Raw genomic sequence first — 19,978 nt, forward strand, 5'->3', positions numbered from 1 at the left:
AGTCACTATAACCAAATTGTGTGAACTGTAATATAATTCCCCAGGCTTAATTGGTAGCACCCTTTTACTAACAGCTCAGGAGTAGAGGAAATGTTTTTAAACAGTCTTAATATGTAACACAGCAACATGGGATTAAAATTCAGTACATTATCTCTCTTGGTATTTTATTACTGCAGGTGCACAACAGCCACTGGTCAGACATATGCTCTGGGCAACATTGCAATTAATCAAAGCTATTCTGTTTATACACCTGCACTCACAAAAGATCCTGCATGTAAATAGAGGATGCCGGAGAAGAATCAAGGAAAAGACTGATGGAGCCTACATCGTTGTAAATTAATCGCTTGCTTAGGGGAAATATTGCAGAAGGGTACAAGCAATTCTTAAACCAGCTTGATTGTTATCCCAAGGCTGCAGGTGTTGGTGGTATTTAAAGAATGTTTACAGATAAACTTCCACAGCAGCAGAGGTTGATTCAGCTCTAGCTGAACTCAAGGGGCTGTTTTGATTGTAGTGATCAGACAATACTCCTTAACGAAGAGAGAGCAGAAATGTTGCACGTGGCATTAATGTTGATTATTTTGCAAGTCTCAGTGACCGGCATGGGGAAGTTCTCCTGTCTGCTCCTGTTGTGGAGTTGCGCTAAAGCCACAGCAATACCCTGTGTGCAGAAGAGACTGATCCCTCTTCTGTTGCACATGGTTGGAAGTCATGGTGATGCTGAAGCACGGAAGTTGCTGTCGGTTGCTTCCTTGGCCAGACTTTCTCGGGATGTGTTACAGGGAAGCACATGGTGAGTCTCACTTTGCTGTTTGTCAGGAGCAAGCGGTGTGAGCCCTCTGCTCTGTGCAGTTTTTTGCAGAGATGGCATTGGCTGCATTGACCTGGTCTGAACACTCTGGTCTTTTTAGGGCTGTGATGTGTGGGTTTGGGCAGGAGCTGTATTGTGCCCTCAGTACCTACCCTCCGGTGTTTCAAGGAAAAGGTGTTTTATTGAATTTCCAAGAACAACTCTTAACAGCTGTAGACTTTTTTTTTTTTTTCTCTTTTTTTTCTGGAAAGATTAAGGATGTGGTGAGAGAAAGCAGATAAATAATAGGATTTGAGGTAACTTGCACTTTTGTCAGATGTGTGACTAGTGTAGTGGGTGGGTTTTCTGGAAGAAAACATTCCATAGTAGCATAATGATTTCTGCAGAGACAAAGTGAGATACTGTGTGTATGCTACATTATAGCATTAAACTTCAGGGCCTGTAACTACTCCTACAGACTTAAGTGTTTAAAAGTTAATTATGTACTTAAATTAAGCATGTGTCTGAGAAATAGCAGTATTACATGCCGAGTCACTGTTTTTAGAGGTACGGGGATCTTGTCCGGGTGGTACAGGACATGACACTTTGGCTGCCACATTTTGCATGGACAGCCATGAATATCTGCAGCAGTGGTTCTTGGAACAGTGGTCATTTGTGGCTTAAATGCTTTTGTCTGAGAGGACAGGGATGATCTGGTGGTATCCACCACTGGGCAAATCTAGGAAGACTTTAGATCTAGGAAGCAGCATAGTTGACATGAGCAGGTCTTCGGAAGGTGCTGTTTACAAGAGCCACCACGAGGCGTTCGGTACTACCTTCTTAGCAGAGGAAAATGGTGTGATGGGCCATATGGATATTTGGCATTTGCTTAAAACTTCAAATGTTCATTATGTTTCCTCATATGATTGAATGAGTATCTTGTAACTTTTGACTTGTGTTGGGTGGTGGGTTTTTTTGTGTGGTTTTAATTTTGTTTGTTTTGTTAAAAGAAAAAACACAGTGGGCTTACCACATTAAAGGTTGAAAGAGATTTTAAAAACAGTTGGAGAGAGTTGCCTAATTTTTCAATCAGGTCTTCAAAGCCGTATGTTGTCAGTGTAGAAGAATGAAGGCAAGGTGCAGGTTTATTATGTACAAATGGATTAAATAAGGTTTGTTTTTGATTGGACACTTTGTCCTTCTTAAAAATTAATGAAATACTTCTGGAAGACAAAATAGGCCTTGTATCAAATTTATTTTTAGTTCAAATATTTTGGATTTAAACCTGCCTTTTTTGTTTAGCTATGAGAAGCGCAGCAACAGAGAGCTGAACAGGTCCCAGTACTGAGCGGGGCCTGGGTATAGGCTTGTGCTTCGCTAATTTCATACCTCAGCTTCAAGTACTTCAGTGCTCTGGAGGCCAAAACAAAAGTGGTTCTACATGTGGAAAATATGAGCTAGCTAAGCTATAGCTTACTGTACTAGTACTTAGCGTGGATGTGATTGAAGGTTCTGGTTGGCTATTATTTTCCAGCAACATTTGGAATGACTTCTCGGTTTTGTTTTAAAATTTTGCTAATCTTTTGCCTGAAACCTATCCTGAAAAGGATATTCTGTGTCCCACCCCCTTAATATATTGCTCTTTATATCACAAAACATAGACTTTACTTGATTCACTTTTCAGAGAAACTAGCAGATTGAACTCGCCTGAATTACAGAAACATATTTAAAATGGTTGAGTTTTTTTAAAGAAAAAACCCCCATAAACCCAAACCAAACCCCAAAGTTTTTATCTGTGGGCTTTATTGGTTTTGCTTTTTATTTGAGCCACACCTTTATATAATGATATTGAAGTCTTCTAGAAACAGTATTAAATAGATTTTGCACTCTTTTGATGAGATCTTCAGGCCAAATGTTTTGATTGCTGTGTTAATACAGCACCAAAAATAGAGTTTAATTGCAGGTACAGGTTGACAACAGTCCATATATCAGTTTTTCATTCCTGGGCACAAAGTTATTCTTTTTGGACAGACAATGCACCTCAAACCAGGAGGCTTGTTTGAAACTTTGCGTTCTGTTCTATAAATATACAGGGTGGTTAAACAATTTGTCTTATTATTGCACTACAGAAAGAAATCAAGAAGGTTACTACAGTATTTGCATTAAAGTTGGAATATTCAAGTCAATTGGTGTGACAGCTCTTAGGGATGAATCTTGACGTGCACATAAATCTGGTACTGTAGTGTAGGACACGACAAAGCAATATCCGAGGGACAGTGGCTGGTTTCATATGAAGTACTTCTAACCAGAGAGCGCTGTGTAACTGGATTACTTGTGTTGCTTGGGGCTGCTTCTTCCTTCTAGTGGAACAAAACTAAATAGTTCCAGTCTTTGCTGCATTAACTCACTCGGGGCAACTGCAGAAGGATCCTTTTGGTGGATCCTTGGAGGATCCAGAAGGATCCTCCTTGTTTCTGGAGTGGTGCAGTGGGGGAAGAGTTTATGTTTATCTTGAAGCTGAGTTGAGAGGGCAAATTGAAATTTTGCTTTGTGTGCTGTGGGAGCCCTAAGATTTAAAAGCAGTTTAATGCCTAATGAGGTGGAAACTTTATGGGACATGTGAAAAAAGGCTTTGAAAATCCCACAGGTAGCGAACTGATGTACTGGTATTGTGTACTTTTGAGAAGTATTATCTTCCTCTATCTATTGGTGAAATGGCTTGTGGACCTACGAGCTCAGAGTTTTAAACTGTCTTATTTTCAAATGCATGGCCCTTGCTCATCAGTGTATGCTATGAGGCAGAGGAGTGAGTTTTAAAAGGAAACACAGGACCGTATATTAGTGCAGGCCCTAGAGCTTGCAAGAGAGAAGGCTGAAATCCTGTGATGATGGCTCGTGACCAAACTATCTGAAGTATGGGTGTTTGTGCAAAGGTAGGATGTGCTGCGCTGTGACTGGGCGGGTATAACGCTGTGTTGTTGGAAGGACCTTGTCTTCTGGTTCGGAGTGGTGTATGAACAGTGAGATCATTTCACGCTGGCAGCTTGGTTTGTGTGTTGCTGCCTTTCTAGTTCAGAGCCAAAACAGACATTGGGTTTGCAGATTTTTTTTAATAATAAGCCATGACTTATTATGAGAAGGATGGGCTTGTCAGAGGGATAAAGCATTTTCGGTTGCGCAGCCCCAAACCATTTATGATGTGCTAGAATATGACCTAAACATTAAAAGATTTATATTTGTCCTTCGCCTGAAAAATATTCCTGTGCTGTACTTAACTTTTTCTCTTGCACCTGCATTTCACTGTGGAAAATATTTTTTTAGTGAGAAAATGTCATGGCGAATGCACTGAAAAGCACAACAGTTTCTTATAAAATCTGCCTTAAGACTGTGAGTTCAAGCCAAAATCTTGGTGTGTTATGATGCGATACTACTGCAATAGGAAAACAGTGTTGGGTACAAAGTGCTGAGAAAGAGTTGTGCAAAATGGGAGGTACGAGGTGAATAAAAGTAGGGATAATTACTGATTTAAAACGGTGATGATTGTCAATGCAGAAACTAGTATTTTTCATTAAAAGTTCCCCCTAAGTCCTGCAAAATCTTAGCTTGGTCTTCAATGGATTCTGTTTAGTTAGCTTTTACTTAATAGTTACGTAATCATAAAATCCAAAACAATAAATTACATTGCTTACCACTTCTGGAATGTGATGGATTTTTAAACATGTATGTATTTATGCTGTCCTATTTGTCCACTACAAACTCGGGTTTTTTTCTTCTTTTTCAAATGACTGTTGTGTTAGGTGTCACTAGGAGGACCTGATTCTTCACAAGGGGTCATCTTAGAAGTTTGTGATAGTTTTTCTTTTTCTGAAGGTGTATCAAGTTGAGCCAATGAAATTGCTATTTCCTCATCTAAAAAGGTTTCCCCTGAGGATTGTCAATACATGTATTTATTTTAATAATGTAGCCACATGTACTAAGAATTTTATTTTAAAAGAAAACACTTGTAGTAGATTTCTGCCACGTATGTTTCACATCTCCAGTGTTTTTGTGATTCAGTCACTTCAGATGAATCTGGTAGACAGGACTATTTCCTTGGATTGCGAATGACTTGTTCTCAGAGGGATCTGCAATTAGAAAAGCCTGGTGTGATACTGTCCTAAAACATTTTTTAATACTAACACCTATGTGTGAATTTCTAAGAACATAAGAATAACGAGGAAAAATTCTGTCATTTGTTCTTAGAGGTGTATTTTTCTAAATCACAGAATTTAAACTTCATGTTCTAAAAAAGAATTAACAGAGTAGTATTTTTTAATTATTCCTCGGGGCATGTCGTGCTGTGTTTTTCCATTGTTTTTCTCCTTTGAGGAAGACAGCTCTGCTTCTGTTGGATAGAAGGTAAATATCCCTTTCCTAATTTAAAGATTCTGATCATAAGCACATGAAAGAGTTGAATGTTATAAGTAGGACTAAAGAGAAAACAGCTAGTAGAAAAAATCTTGAAATACTTTGAATTTTAATGTTGAAAATAACATTTGGATGCTTGCTTGAACAGATACTTGGTTGAAGGTTGAACAGGAACAACAGTATCAAACTCTGAAGGGAGAAGACAAAAAATACTGATTTTTTGCTTTCTAAAGTAGATATTGCACCTGAACCGAGAAACAAAGCCTTTGGTGTGCATGGAACACTAGTAAACACTGGGATATGTGAAGTGGGTCCTCTCACTGAGAATGTCTCACTTGTGTTTCCAGGCTTTGCATTGGCATCATCATCATTTCCAGGTAGTTATTAAAATCTGCTATGGTGTCCTTCTCTAAGGATGCTAGTGAATGCTGTACAGCAACACTGCAGATAGACAGTAGGAGATGGTAAAGGAGTAATAATCCTGAAGAAACGAACAAGTCCAGCTGGGGACACCTAGGGGAAGCTGAGAGATGAACTTCAGCTCTTCCTGACAGGAAGCAAGGTAGAACATGAACACAAAGCAGCTATTTTGACTGTGGCAGGAATAGAAGCACTCTACTTGTTTAAAGTATGGAATTGAGAAAGACCCAAGTCGGTTATCAGAAATGGTAATGTATGTGGAAAGTTTTGCATCCTGGTGAGGTGCAAAGCTTTTGAAAAACACCGACTTGGGTAAGAATGGGGATCATGAGAAGCTGCTGAAACAATTTTCTGTTGAAAGAAATCTGTCCAGCTCTGTCAAACAACAATGTTTATCTAGGCCTTTGGATTCTTAAGGAAAGATCAGACTTTCATTAGGAATGACATTTCCAACAAGACCATTGGTAGATACTTTTTTTTTTTTTTTTAAAAAAAACTAAATAAGAGGAAAAAAAGAGCTAGCTAAGCTGCAGAATAAATTGAAGCAGATTATGAATGCTGGTGGAGGAATAAGACAATGTTGTAGTCAATGTGGCTAGCAAAGTGCAGGGCCATGGGGACATGTGGTCTCCACAAATATACTTGGAAAAGAGAGTAGTAGATGTCCTTTCTAGAACGGAATTGAGACAAGCAGCAAAATCTGTTATTCCTGTAGCTTTTGAAGCAAGTGGTATAAAACTATTTCCATGAAGATCCCTAGGAACTTCAGAAAGTGACCTACAAGTGATTTATGTTGGTCTTAAAAGAACGCAGACACCGGGGGAAATAATCCAGGACTGTGAAACTTGACAAGTTGGAGGTCGTCAGGCATTTATAGAAATTTCAGATTGTGGTTCAAAGTTGGCATGGATCTGTTCCAGATATGCTGAAAAGATGTACATGTTTGTTTGAGGTGGTTGTGTCTTCTGTCCACAAATAATGTCATTAGAGAATATAACTGTGTCTTATGTCTGAAATCAGTATTTGCTCGCAATGGCATATGGAAATGTGGGTATAACTTGGGAGTCTTTAGTAATAGTATGGGCTTTTTTTTTTTTAATTGAGCGTAATGAATCAAGTGTGTGATATCCGTAGACCTATGCTATTATGGAAAATCATCTTGGAAATCACTAGCAGCACATGTAAAGACCCCTGGCCCCTAAATTACAGGCCGCTACACCCAGAAGTGGTTGGGTTGTTTAATAGGAAGCTTCAGTGCAATTGTGACTGCTTATTGTTATGAGTAGCATGACAGCAATCAAAAAGATGAGAACTGGACAGGTAAAGCTTTTTCTAACAGCAAGACAGTTCACACGTGCAACAGCAAAAAAGGACTTGCAGGAGGCAGTTGTCCTCAGGAAGTTTTTTCTTTCTCACTGGAGGCAATCACTGAAGATGCAAAAGGATTGTGGGGAAAAATATGAGACTCCAGCTTTTGTTTTCTTCCTATTTCCCCCCCCCTTTTTTTTTTTTTTTTCAGAATTAAGGGGGAAAGGAGAGGGTTTCTCAGCTTCTAAATTAGAATTCTAATTTTAGAATTCTAAATTCTAATTCTAAATTAGAAGCTTGTGGCAGAGTCTGTGGAAGGTTCATATCTGTGATGTAGAGGCTAAAGCATGAGATGGTGTAGGAGTCTGTAAGACAGACAGAAGACAAATTTTCTTCAGTTAGAAAGTATTGATAACATATCCATGAGGTGTTAGTACTTGGAACTTCTGTATTCATGTGTGTGGCTTGTCACAAGAGATGTACGTGTTCAGAGTCTGGATGGCCTCATCAGGCTTGAGATCTTGATGTTGGAACATACAGGATTAAATTCAATTCCTGAGGGAACAGTTCCCTTAAAAACCAACAAAAGTTGGAAGCATGTTTCTGACTTTTGTCTCTATAGAATGGTAACCTTAATGAATTCTCCCCCCCTGCCTCCCCAGTGTGTGTCACAGTACTACAATTACCTTAAAAAAACCTGTAATTTTTGTATAATGATGCATGGAATGAGAGTATATTGTTGATCCATAGCCTCTGGATAGGTTATGTAATGTTTTGAATACCTTTGTTTTCAAAATCTTTTGGAAAGTCCTACAGCATTTGAAAGAGGCTGCATTTCTGTCTGTGTGTGTATCTAGGGAGGAGTTAATAAAAAAGTGGCAAACTTTCTGCATCATTACTGTTGTTTAAAATGAATTTTGGTGGAAGTCCATAGATCTAATACCATCTTTGCTTCTGCTTGAGGACATCTTAGGCAAGATACCTGAACAAATAGTCTTGTCACAAGATTAGACACAGGAGGTATAAAATTGGTATATGCTACGTTGAAAAGTGGGAGTCTTTGGAAGGACACAGGGAAAGGAAGTATGTGCAGAATTTCTGTAGTGAGGAGTTAATATTTTAACAGTAAAAGAAATTCACATATATGGAAAAGATGCTGATTTTCTCGAGTTTACAAATAAATCTGGATTAAAAGCAAAATTGTAAAACAGTAAAGCAGGACCAAGCATGCTCCCCTATTGCAGGAAGGTGCCAATTTATTTTGTGGCAGGAAATGCAGTAACACTTGATGAAACCTTGCAGGTCTGCAGGTTTCCTTGTGGTTTTGTTTTTATATTTATTTCACGATTACATTAGTGTAATATGTGAGCTGAGAAACATCTTCAGAAACATAACTGGAGAACAACAGAACAACTGGAGAATACAGATTTTTCGTCTTTAAATTTGAGAGCTTGTAATGGAAAGAAGTAGGATTGTTTTTTGTTTTTTTTTAATGCAAAACCAGAAAAAATGGAACAGATTTGAGCCTCGCATCCATAAATCAAGGTTAAAAGGTACTGTCAGCTATGCCTATGCAACATGTAACTTGAAGTCTCATTTTTTGCAGCAATTGGGCAAAACTGTTCTGGATTTGAGGTGAAAACTTTGTGTATGTTACCTAATGCCAGAATATGTCAATTATGAAAATTAAGTAACAATTGCTTGGGGTGGGAGAGGACTCTAAAGTGTAGTTCTGAAGAGAACTGATCCTTATTGGGTGGTGAGATTGTTTATGTTACTCTGTCAGAATTGCTGTTTTCAGTGGGAGCTCTGTGTGCAGGTACTAGGGAGCACCAGAAGTGTGGATCAGGTGGGGCTGCTGGGTGGCAGATTCAGATCCTGCACCTGCCATTTCAAGGTCTGTGGAGCCATGTGGGTGGACAGACAGAGTGGCCCTGGAAGAGATTGCAGAGAAAAGTTTTGATAGAGGAAAAAAAAATTGGAATACAGCTTAGATGTGGTCGGTCTTTATATTAGTTTACAGCAGCAAGTATGCAAGAATATGAAGATTCCAGGCATGAACTGGGAAGAGAAAAATTAAAGGAAAAACATTCACATAAAAAAATGGAGCAGGAAAAAGATTAGCTTGACAGAAGAGCAAAAAGGAGCATGGAAAACCACGGAAGTCTCAGAAGCAAGCAATGCTTTCAGGAGGGTTTTTTCACAGGGTAAAAAAATGTAGCAGGAGGATATCGCAAGGGCTGAAAAATAAATGATCTTCCAGCCACTTAAATAAGTGAGAGGGGGAAAAAACCCAACCAAACCACCCCAGCATTCTGGAAGCAATGTTGAAATGAAAGAAGCTTTCTTTAGAATAGAGAAAAGAAAAAAACCCCACAAACCAAGCAAAAAAACCTCACTGGACTGGAAAGCAGAGCGTGATGGAACAGCCAGTCTTGAGCACTGAGGAGGAGACAGCAGAAGTTAGTATGAGAGGTACGTTGCAGAGGATGGTAATGAGTGGCATGCTGGGGAGAAAAGGGAGAGTTACTGCCGTTCTCTGAAAGCATGTAAGAAGTTGTGGACTGAGCAGAGTGCTGAAGTTGGCAAAAAACCTGTTGCTGTTGATTAAGTCATTGAGGATGCAAAGTCATGGTTGTGAGTGACTGATGTGTAAAGTTCCTCTGTCCAGTGATAAAAATTCTACTCTGACAGATGCTGTCTTCCCATCTGAAAACTGAAGATGAACAGAGTCGGATGATAGCTAAGTAAAGCAAAGTCGTCATTCCAGCAATTCCTGTTTATGGTGGGGAGCAAGGGGAAGCAATCAACCTAAACTATGAGAGAGAGCTGAAAAACAAACTGTCAGTGGCAGGAAGAATGAGTGAGCTGGCCTTTTGGCCAGGTTGGTTTGGATTTTGTCATAGCTCTGTGTGGAGGATTTTGGTGCATTTGTAAGATAAATAGCACTGGCTACCGAGGAGCGTAATGTAGGCAGGTGTTGAGCAATGCTTCCCCATGCATACCAATGTTGCTGATAACGAAAAAAACTTCCAAGAGCACTTCCAGGTATTTTGTATTTAAGATTACTGAAATGTGTCTTCCCTTGGGCAAGGATGTTCTTTGTGTTACATACCTAAGGCTGAAACCTCAGTCACTCTTCATAACTTCCTGTAGCTTTATACCTTGATAAAACAATCCCTTTGTGACAGGAACAGACTAAATTTATGACTGAATAAATCTGGTATGATGACTGGGATAGAAGCTCTATGAAGATTCTATTTGTATATAAAATAAAATTGAAAAGCTCTTATTAGTGGGTGAAGAAAGATAGAGATCTTCCTTTTAGAGATGCCTTTGTCAATAATCCTCTTCATGTCCTCTTTCCTGTAGCAGGCTGTATCATCTGCATCTGATGATTTTATACTCATCAGTTTAAAATAGTGGGTCAGGGCCACAACCGGCAGATGCCAGCATGATTTCTTCAGGACTGATTTAGAGGTCAGTGTTCCTAGAAATTTCTTTAAGCAGTTTTGCTATAGAGGATGAAAGACTTACATGAGACCTGAACCTGGCAGCAAGACCCAGTCCTTTCCACTGTAGAGAAGTATCATGTTCTACAGAATATTCAGTAATGGTAGCAGCAAGCTCACTAGATAACAGGGATTAAAAACAATTTATTAACATCTGAAATAATGTTGGGTTTTCTTTACATAATTGCACCATTCATCAAAATATGCTGATTTTAAAATAAATAAATAAGCAAGCCCTGAGGGTTGCTCAAAAGATGCAGGGTAGATCCTCTAGTCTTTACACAGAAGTTCGAATTATTAAAAAAAACTTTCTAGGCTTGTTATTGTCTACAAGGCAGATGGGAACATTGATCTGTGCTTCTAACTTACCTCTCTGGCTCAAGCCTGCGCAAAAGAAAACAGGTTTTCAAATGCTTCTTTCTTTAAGGATAACTGCACTTTCAATTCCAGTTCATAGATTTCTGTAGCATTAAATTCTGCAAACCATTGTCATTAACAATCCTATAAAGAGCTGCAAGGAATTATATTTCTTATCTTGTACTGATACAAACCAAGGATTTTTCTGAAGAAAATATTTTAAAGCCTCCTACTTTAGCCAAAATGATGATTACAAATGGATTTGCTTCTTAGAGACCAATGAAGTATACAAGAAAATTTTCCACTTCTCAGGGAGATCCAGCCTAGGCTGGTTAAATTAAAAACCTCTTTAACACCATAGCAGATAGCCTCAACAGAAGCAAATGCTATAGTGGGTGTTCTCCTGTGTAGAAATTTATTAAACCTATCCCAGTGCGCTTCCGCGTCTTTTTCTTTCTTTGTCTCTCCAGATTCAGCTGTTGTTCTGCTTCAACTTGTGCACGTGGTTACGTTCCTTCATTTCCCATTGTGTCTTTTTTACCCCTTTTCGCAGGGAACGGGTAAATATTAGAGGCATATTGTTGCCAAAGTTGGTGCCGAAAAGACTCCTTCTTTCTTGTATTATTGTAACCTTCTGGGTTTTTAATCTTCTTTCCTTTTCTTCAGTCAGGTTGATTGTTACCCGCTTTTCTAGTGCGTTGATCCAGCGTTGCTGTATTGATTCCTTCTCCTGTTCAGCTAACTACTTCATTGTTGTGTTTTGCTCATACTGATGCAGCAGCATTAGGAATAAGACCCATTATCCCTTAGGAGCTTAGACAACAAAAAAGGAGATGGAGTCAAACTGGCTTTTAGTCTTAAATACGTAACAATGCTCAAGTTAGGTCTAGCTTGTCTCTCTCTTCTTGATATTACCTGTTATGATGTTTCCACTATCTATTGCACTTTTTAATTATTCCTACATGAAGGAATTAATGAATAAAAACATCCACTCTCCACATCCAAAACTTCCGCATATGGTTATTCTGTGCTGCATCTCGTAGGGTGAACTTTGAATGTGGTGATGGTGGGCATGGAATTAAGTGTTGTGCCAGTTCAACCTTGTAGATGGGCTTTTCTGGGGACTTGGACCTTTGCTATGAAAGCTGCTCGAACCTCTAAGTTGGCATGTATTTTCAGATGTTAGTGATCACACACACACACACACACATATTTTCTCTTCTCTCTTGCACAGATACAGTAGAGTCACGTGAAAATCACTGCTTGTTGTTAAAGAAAATGTATTTTGAATTAAGAAATCTAAAGTGCTGAAGCTGCTAAATGGCAGAACCGGGCCTTGTCCCTTGTATAGCCCTAACCCAAGGGTAGTTTAAAACTTAAGTTAATCAGTAGGTGAACAGAGAAAAAATAGATGGTCAATTTGTATATACAGGTGCTCTCAGAAACGCAGGTGTTTTTAGAAAAATTAGTATACGTGAATAGGAATTGCTTGTTCAAAGTCTAAGCGTGCTTGAAGGAGTGTGTGAGTTAAAGCAGGCAGAAAGATCGTGATCTGAGGAGAAGCCTGGAACTGAGGCAGAGGCTGGAGCCGAATAGATGAATCAACTGGGACAAAGTCAGGTGATGGATTCGCAGAACTGGCAAGACTAAAGGAAACTTCTTAAACATTGACTAATGATTTGATAAGTGTATACAAGCTGTGCTGCATCCCTTTGTTCTGTGCCACACACTGAGGTGGTGGCTCAACACCGAGTTGTGGTTAAAGCAAGCCTAGTGGTACTCATGTCTGTGTGAATTTTTCCTTGAACACTTGTGATATGAATGGAGCTGAAATCAACAGTAATCTGGCTGGAACTGGGTGGGGATTTTTTTTGTGCTTTTCTAATTAAAGAAGTGTGTTGCTCTCAGTGGTGGTTTTTTTGGTTTGTTTTTTTTAGATCACTTTTGTATAATAAAGCCTGAAGTTTCTTAGATATCTTTTATATATTAACGGAATAGGGTTTAAATGTTGTAACCTAATCAAAGCTCTGTTCAAATACTAAAGCAACTGGAACACACCATGGCTTGTAACTGGGGGTGCAAAGGGATAAATAAAAATAACTGCTTAAAGTACAGGACTACAAAATAGACCACCTTTTTACTTCTTCATTCCACTCTGCATTTTACTTTTAGTGAAATCCATTCTGAAAGATGAAGATGTCAGTGGAACTTAGGTTGGTTTTGGTGGTTCAAGGTTTTGTCTGAATCCAGTCAGAAACATTGGCCACAGGAAAGGGAGGGTCAAGGTTGATGCTTTGGAGGCAATAAAAAAACCCCAAACCTCAAGTTTTCCCAGGTTTGTGTGGTTTTGTGTTTTTTTTTTTTTTTGTTTTTGTTTTTTTTTTTTTAATTTTTGGTTCACACCTTTTTTTCTGAATTTGTAACCTGTCTTTAATAGGGATGCAGACTTTTGCCCGCTTAGCTTTATCTTCCAATAAAATGAAACAGGGATTGACTATAGCTCTCAGCTACTGCCCATTTCAGCTGTATTTACCGATTGAACAGTACCATATGTGCCTAAGCTCTGGTGATTATTTGTGGAGATGAAAGAGATTTACATCACCCCTTTTGCCTACAAGGCGAGCAGGTCTGTCACTTAGAGAGCCCGTTGTTCATCAGGGCTTGCAAAGTTATAGACAGTGCTTGCTGTGTGGGGAAAGGTGCAGTTAGCAGGCTGCCGTGACCCCCAAAACTTTGATATGATAACACAGGTTTATTCCTGCTAAAGGTCTGGAATACTTTGGAGTAAAAACCATAAACAACTGTTCACACATGCACACTAATAATAAAATTGGCAACACCTTATTAATGTTTCAATTGGTTAAGGCGTGTAGAATCTGCCCCATAGGTTCTTGCATGTGACAGTTGTAAGGTCTGTTTGTATGCATTTAAAATACGCCTTTTCAAGTTTTATGTCTTCTTCTTTAGCTATTTTTCCTATATATTAGAAGGAGACACAAGTTTCCCCTCCCAGGGGGAATGAGAGTCCTTATTAAATTCCACTGACTGACAGGTGGTAGCTGCATGAAAAGCAGTTTGTGGAAGAAAAGCTTTTAACATGATTTCTTCTTCCCTGACTGTACCTCTTGCCTCTTCCTTTTGTTCATGAACACTCAGAAAGTGAGATACAGAACATGAACAAACTGCTACTGAAATAAAAGATCGTTAAATGATTTGTATTGAACGAATATTAAAAGATGAATTTCTGTCAGTGTTTCTTCCGGTCCGTTGGTCTCCCTTCTTCTAGCTGAATGTACAAAGCACAGTTGACTGTCTTAAGTTGCTGCAAGGGAGCAAAGCGCAGTGTGCGCCTTCCTGTGACACCTGTGTTTACCTGGAGTCCTTGGCATAACATGACCTTGCAGGCATCCTTCACACACACTTCTTGTTTTTCTTTCATCCATCACAAGAAACGCTCTGCCCACATTTTTACTAGTAAACCCAGTTAAACTGGTGACTTAGGAGTTTTTGGTTTGGAAGGTAACAAATTAACTTGCTGAGCACTCACTTATACTGGAGGCATGGTATAGCCGCCTCTTGAAATCATGACCCAGAATCAATTATGCCTTAGGACTAGTGTTAAAATTTTTCCTTCTTTTCAAATGGGTCTTTCTGTTTGTAATTCCTTTGGACAGCCTCTGTGTTTTGTGTTTTTTTGGGGTTTTTTTTCCCCCAACATTTGTTGGGTTGGTGTGGAGAGAAAGATGCAATTTGAAAGCTGTTACGAAAAGTCAGTAGAAGAAATATGGATTGGTCAAATCTTTCTCCTTATCAGTCAAAAAAAAAAAAAGGGGGGGGGTATGTGTAAAGAAAAAGTACAGGTAACTGAAATAGGGGACTCTGGCGGCCAGGCTGCCTTGTGTTGCAGCTCTCCTTGCGTTGGTACCGGCTTCATCAACCGCAGTAGGACAGGGTAGGGTTTTCAGACGTGGTGGGCTTTGCAGCCCTGTAAGAAGGGAAGCTGCGCATCCTCGCTTGTGGACTTGCTCTGAAGAATGCAGCTACTCTTGGCTTCTGCTGCTCCACAGGCTCCTTTATGGCACAGTAAGGGGAATTGGAAGGCGTGGGTTAAAAGTCCCTGTTTCTCCACCATAGATGAGGCATGGCTACATGTTGGATTTAGAGTCAGAACATGAAAAAAGAAACTACCTTTAGGTAAAACAAATAGTGGCTATATTTATCCTCATTTTCTATAATCAGTGTTTTTACTTTACTCTTTGTACTATTTCAGGGTCTTGTTCTTTTGGCATTCCAAGGTCTTTGGACAGGACACCCATGTTTGTCTTTTTGACTTGGCTGGCTGGCTGGCTCTGAGGTTTTCATGTTCTTAGTCCCTGTTTTTGTGTTGCTGCCACATTGAGCTTGATAGGTAAGACAAACCATACAAAAATTACCTTGATGTGTGAGCTGCGTAGCTTTTCCCTTTCACTAGGTCACTGACAGGGTAGGGGTTTAAGAATGTAAAAATCTGTTTGTGCCCTTCCCTCCCAAATCCAGTGCCATGAACAAGCTTGGATATGTTTACATGGCACTGGTTTGCTGTTGCTGCAGGGCATTGTGTGAGAAGGCAGTCGGAGAGATGTTTGGGAGTCTGGATCTCTGCAGATGTTCTGGCAGAATGGATCGGAATTGAAGTGCACAGCTCATCATTGCAGAACCTAGCTGTGGCTTCAGTAGAAATAGCCCTTCAACTGGCCCATCTAATGTAGATGTTGGTCTGTCAGCAGTATGCACACTATTGACATGAGCAAATTGGGAAGGGCCGTGGGCAGTGGTGGGCAGCCTGTAAGCAGAAGCCTGTGTGGGCTGTGGGTCCTTGCCAACCATCTGTCAGTGGTCATTTCCAGGCACTTTCCTATTGCAGCTCCAGGCAGCTGTGCCAGTTTATTTGTATTTACGGTCTACCCGCAGATGGAAACCAGTTGATTTTTTTCTAACAGTTGCCACTTAGGGACAAGCTGCAGGCGAAATGAACACACAGAGAATGATTGTATGTTATTTTTTCCCTGTTCTCTTTTCAAGATTTCTAGGTTTCTGTTATTCTCAAGAGAAGCAAACTATATTAACCTGCCATAGTGTGTAGATGAACTGGCCTAGGGGCATCCTTGCTTAAGCCTAGCTGGGTCCTGCTGTGTTGTCAGGAGGAGCTCTGGCAGACTTGTAGTACTGACAATGATTCTCTCCTAGTCCCCCGCCCCCCCAACACACATGCTGAGCTGCTAAGCAGGCGGTGAGTCTGCAGCATCCTGCAGCAAGAAAATGGCAACCGCTGAACTTGTTACTGCTGCAACATGCCAGGTTTATGCCTGTGTGCAATGCAGCCATCCAAAGGCATTATTGCATTCTGCAGTGTTCACCAAATGTAGCTCTTGTGGGTACGGAACGTCTGGACAGGAATACAAAACCATTGTCCCAGCTGCCCGATGGTTATGTGGAATGAGCTACTGCAGATGCAGTTCTTGGCTCTTGAGTAGTTTCCAAAAATAGTGCAAACATCCTTTCTGAGAGCACAGATGGTGGTGGTGTGGCTTTATCCACTGTTGTACTGTATGAATTATAGAAGAATGATGTTGTCGCTATATATATAAACAAGGAAAATGGAAGAGAAGTCTTTTTCTGCTGTTTGATTTTTGTCATGCATCTACTGGAAAGGGTTTTTGATATCTGTAAAACTCCTTGCAAGTCTGGTTATTTTCCCTTTTACAATCCAAAGATGTGTTTCCTCCTGGAACCTTAACAGAGCACAGCAGTTCTTACCTGAAGGACTTGAAAGCTGAGTCTGCTCCACTGGACTTTATGGAAAAAGTCATGTTTTGGTCTTCATCCGTGAGAAATATGAGTTTCGTCTATGACTTGTTCATAATTTGTTAGAATTGACCTGTTTCTTCTCGTTTTACTGATTTAGTGATAGCTGAAAGTCTCACTCAGAGAGCAAGGTTCACCCTTATGGATGTCATTGATCAAGATCTTTTTAGGTCAGTAAGGATAAGCTTCTTGCATAGTTTTCAGATAAAATTCATAATAGGAAAATTACTTTTTAGAGGGCCCTAAATTGTTTTTTAGGAAACGGTATATAGGTATGAGCCCTTGTCACATGCGAAGTCAACACTATACAGATTCTTTAAGCTTACAAATCACCTGCATCATCTTTGAAGAAATGATTGCAAATTATTTTTACTTAATTTGTTTTTTCCCCCCCCCCATAGCTGTACAGTAAGATCCTGAGAATAGCTGATGTGACAGTTTGGTAAGCAGTCGTCTTTTTCTGCAGTAAGTGAACATTTTTGTTAAAGTGTCCACATAGTTTCTTGAAGTCTGTCTTGTATATTGCTATTGTAGTCCTCACTAACTTTCTCCTCATGTGATGCTGACACAGCTTTCAGGAATGAATCATGGAACCAGTTTTAAGTTTCTGGAGTGAATTGATGACCTTGTTGGTTTTCACTGAGGTTGGATTTCACTTGATGATGTGAACTTCACATTTGCTTCAGGTGAATCCCACTTTGTTTACTCCCTATGTGCAAGGCTGTGAGTTGAGACAGCTCAGTAGATGGTTGATGAAAAGCCCACAACTAATTCAGAGGTGACCGAGGCGGAGTGGTGGTGTGGGGTCCTACGCAGAAGAGAACTTCCAGGGATCTTGAGAGATGCTGACTAAAAGAAAACCAGTTCCAGCTGCTGTCAGAGTGAACGAGGGTACTGAGGCAGAATGCTGACTAACATCTGTAGCAATGCATGGAACAGCTGCCCCATGTACAGTTCTGTGGGCAATTTGTGCATGTTAAGCTATAGACAAGAAGAAGGGTAGGGAAGTGAGGGGAAGTTTAAGAAGTATCTGAATCTAAGAAATTACTTCAGCTTTCCTTACTCCTGACTCAGGCAACTTTCGCTTGTATGGGAGGTTTTGTGGAGCTCTGAATCTCCTTATAAAATCTCTCTGTATATATGATTGTCTAGGAATGGACATGTGAAATAAGACAGCACAGCTGAAGAACAGGTCCCACATTACTTTAGATCTAATGAGTAAGGACAACAATGAAAAACTAAGGAAAAACTGATAGTTATTATCAATCGTGTAAGACCTTTCTGTCAATTCACTTTTTATGAAACCACAGTGAAAAATGACAAAGATGTTGTTATGGGTTTTTTTTTGCTGTTTCAGTAACATTTTCACAAGATAGAAAAAATCAGAATTTTTAAAAATTAAGTTCTTGCCACAGCACTTCAATTAAAGGCAAGTTGAAGTGGATCTAGTATCATGTCTGCAGCTGAGACTGGCATCTAATGAGGCTCTTGGCATTGGGTGAACTGTCAATTAAACTTTGCTGTGAATGGTAGTTCCTTGAAAGAAAGAATAAGATTGTTAAGGTGTTAAAGGCATGTTGTGTTACCACAGGCCTAGGGTTTTTCCAGTCTGCACTGGCTGTTCACACTTGGAGAGCTGCAAATATGATGGATTGGTAAATCTCATCTTGCTGTCGGAGGTTAATCTCGGGGCATTTGAAGTAGACCTCTTGTCGTGGGCTGTTTCTGCCACTCCTGTGAAATCAGCTGATGGTGTAAAGGTGTGTGAGTGTTAGTAGGACCGAAGACAGACAGTGTGACACAGCTTCTCTTTCCTGGGGCTGCAGGAATGTTTTAAAAGCTGCTTTGGGATGACAGAGGCTAGCTCTAAACTAGAAAAAAGAACAAAAAACCCAGCTAGAGTTCTGTTAACCAATTATACAGGATTATTTAAAAAGAAATGGCATTTTTTACTTCCACCAACATTTTTTAACCAAAGACCTCATACATTTGATGGTTCTTTGAGTGTGCCTTCTTTAATGATTTAAGGAACTTTTGATGTCTTATGAAAACATCACTCTGCACTTTAGTATACCTCGTTGCTCAAACTGCTGCTGCATTGTTTGCTTCTTTTTGTACCAATATCAAAGCCTTTTGGCCAGACTAACCTTGATGATTTTCTTACAAGCTAGGTGATAAGAGCATCCTTTGCACTTGTGGTGTTAGATGAGACCTGCCTTATTACAGTACCGCAAATGATGCTAACCTGACAGGCACAAACCCCCTTCTGGGATCAAGACGTTTTGTTCCACTGACCGGTTTCCTCTCCAGCACCAAGTATTGGCTCCTGTTGTGTTTTTGAAGTGCATCTTTGCTGTTTGCAGTAGCATCCGTTTTGTAGGAGTAGACTGCAGAACTTGCCTGTTTTATTTTTTCAGACATGCTCAGAAGAAATTAAAAGAGTACCAAATGTGTGTAAAAATACTGAAACAACAATGTGTTTAGGTAACTCTTAATAAAATCTTAGTTTGGCTTCAGGAAGAATTTGTGCTTGTTATTGTGTGATGTGGTTACATGAAGGGGAGCTCTTTTTGGAACGTGTCTGGAACATTCACCCGAGGGTGCAAAAAGTATTAGAAGATTCATTGCCCTCAGGCAGGTGCAATGTGGAAGATGGCCACCTGGGAGTTCACAAATTAAATTCCTGGATTATCTTCTATCATAGGAACGGAAGTGTTTGGTGTTTGAATAGCATATTGCAACACATTAGCCCCAAGTTTTGCTGTGGAGATAATTGTGTGGGGCACCAGAATTCTGTAATGCTTCTCAGATGTGCTTTAATTGTTCTGTTTGAAGCTCAAGTAACTGATACAGTACAGTGAACAACTGAAGAAAATATAAACATCTAGTAGCTTCTGATTGTTCAAATATCTTGTTCACTTCATTAACCCTTTTTCTGAACTGTGTTTTCACTGTTTTACCTGCTGTGGAGCTGGTTCTTGGACAGAGGTGATTCTCTCTGGCCTGTCACAGTTGCTTCTGATGGCAATTTTCATCAGATTCAGTGAATTTGAGCCATGTGTGGTTTCTGCAGCTTTTGGTGTCCTAGGGCAGTGATGAGTGGCTGCATACTTGCAATGCTTGGTTACAGCAGTCACTCTAAAAATGGTGCTCAGCTTATGATGACTCCATTCTGCTAAGTGAATTGTTACATCCTGTTAGTAGCACAGCTGGGCTAGATGCTACATTGAAATTTAGTACGAGATGGTAGCTGCTTTGAGGAGCTCAGAGGTGAGCAGGTGAGACAAAGCAAGTAAGTGAGGTGAAGTCTGTCCCATGTTCTGTGGGTGCCTGGGGTGCT

Source organism: Falco punctatus, assembly GCF_963210335.1.
Source record: "Falco punctatus genome assembly, chromosome: 1".
Lineage (NCBI taxonomy): Eukaryota > Metazoa > Chordata > Aves > Falconiformes > Falconidae > Falco > Falco punctatus.